Raw genomic sequence first — 2,500 nt, 5'->3', positions numbered from 1 at the left:
TTTTCACAAACATAAAGAAGAAATTAGGAGAGGAAAACGTCAGTAGCAATACGCATGGACCTGGCTTGAAATACCAACTGTCTCTAAAAGATATAAGAGTAGATATGGGAAACGACAATGGTAATCTGCAAGGATTTACTTGAACCAATTGTTGTCACACAGAGAAGAAATAAATGTAATTTGTATATCATGTATGAGTCACTCATCACAACTGATAAAATTGTGGGCAGAAGAGATACGTCATAGATTACGCCGGCAACTACGACAGCAACAAACCCTATTAATGAAAGGGTTTCAGTGTCTTTTGTTCTGCGTGGATGAGTGAGTGAGCGAGTAAGCATGTGTGTGTGTGAATGAGAGTGAAAGTGGGAATGACCTCACACAGAGAATGAATCACAAACACGAATATTAATGTTCACTATAACAAAATTGAGGTAAATTAGCAATGCTAGCTAAAAATTATTTCAACCACCACATTGAATTCGACATTTAATGATATGCGACAGAATGTATGCATTAATGAATGGTGATGAGAAAAAAATATTCGCAAGCTTTTTAGCAAGCAAATCTTCTCAGGGTCAGAAAATTTTAACTGCCATGTCTAGCCATGCATGTTAGACTTCATCGACAGGGGGACCTGTACCCAAAATGCCATACTTTGAAGCAATCCCAGCCAGGAAAATCTATAAATAACCTGCTCTTTACTGGGTATCTGTGAGGGATGCTTATGACATTCCCTACGGATATCTACGAATCACACGATCTCTTGGGAATTACCCAAAACATGCAAGTGATTTCAAGAGGGTGAGAAGGGTGTGATCAATAAGCGAATAATTATTCTAGCTTAAATCCTAGTCCTACATTGATTAACGGACGTAACCGCGGGTCACACCGACTCGAAAGTTGCCGCTCGAACTAATAACTTCGGTTTTACCTGTACAGTCGAGCGTCGGAACGCAGATCTATTAGGCGTTTATGGAACCCCAAGTAATATCGGGCAATCCTGTGCGCTATAATATGGGGGAAGATCCTACGTTATACTCAAAAAATAAATTTTAATAAAATTGTGTTACAAGCTCCGTTCTAGTGCCGATAGAACGTGTCACCAATGAGCAGTGTAACAGTGCTCCGGTTAGTCCCCATGGTGTCAACAACAACAACCAAATTACGGGAAAAACGAGCGGTCCTCTCTTGACCCTTCCTACGTTGCAACCGACCGAAAAAAGAGAAAGTGAGGTCAGGTCAAGATGGGAAAAACAAGCGGTCATCTATTGACTCTTTTCCTCGTTCCAACCAACCCCAAGCAAAATAGAAAGTGAGGTCAGGTCAGGGCGAAGGGAGAAACAAGATCAAATGAAATTGTATTTATGATAAGATAAAATCACGAACGCATTAAATTCGTTGCAGCTGAAGCTACATAAATTTCTAATAATGAGAGAAATTAATTAACTACTTAACTAACGAACGATATTCATGTTTGTTGACCACATACCTCGATCACACGGTAATGTGATCTGAGATCAGAAAAATAGTGAGAACGTGCCATTTGCTGTCACTTAGTATTTACCCAAGAAAACCAACGGCTTAACACATTTATGGGAGAAGAAGGAAGGGAAAAGAAATAAGGAAGAAAGGCCCCAAAACGTGTACTTCCGTATTTTTTTTTTCTTTTTCTTTTTTTGCAGACATGTCTTTGGAATCGGTCGAGTGTATTTTTTCTTTTCTTCGGAGGTGGTGTGTTTGTGTTGCGAGCCCATAGGACGCAACGGCCCCGCTGCTACCAGTTATAATGGGCTCAGAACCCAATTACAATAGTTTAGCAGGGTAGTTATAGGCTTCACTCTATATTGATAAGAGTACAACACAGCCAGGGAACACACGAGACGATGTCTGTGGGTAAAGCGCTGCGCGGGGTCGCGATGACCCGCGCACGGTGACCGCTGACCACAGACTCGACACGTCGTGCTCTGGTCACGAATTGTCGGGTCAGGCGAGGTCAGATAACATCTATGCCCTTGCTGAGTCATTGATTCCAAATTGGACTTGGAGCCACATGGTAAACAGCCACGTGGTCTATTGGTAACAGAAATAGACTTATGTATATGCCATAATATATATATGTGTGTGTTTGTGTGTGTGTGTGTGTGTGTGTGTGTGTGTGGTAGTGTGCTATATATATATATATAATATATAATATGATATATAAGATCTATATATATATATATATATATATAGATATATATATAAATATATATAATATAATAGAAGGATATATAGATATATATAGATATAGATATATATATATATAGATATATATATATATATAGATATTATATGAGATAGATATATGATATATAATATATATATATTATATCATATCAATATAATATATATAGATAGAGATATAGACACATATATATATATATATATATATAAGGATATATATATAGTTATAGAGATATATATTATATATATATATATATATATATATATATATATA

This window comes from Penaeus monodon, chromosome 18, assembly GCF_015228065.2.
Source record: "Penaeus monodon isolate SGIC_2016 chromosome 18, NSTDA_Pmon_1, whole genome shotgun sequence".
Taxonomy (NCBI): Eukaryota; Metazoa; Arthropoda; class Malacostraca; order Decapoda; family Penaeidae; genus Penaeus; species Penaeus monodon.
Note: the sequence above shows the minus strand (reverse complement) of the source record.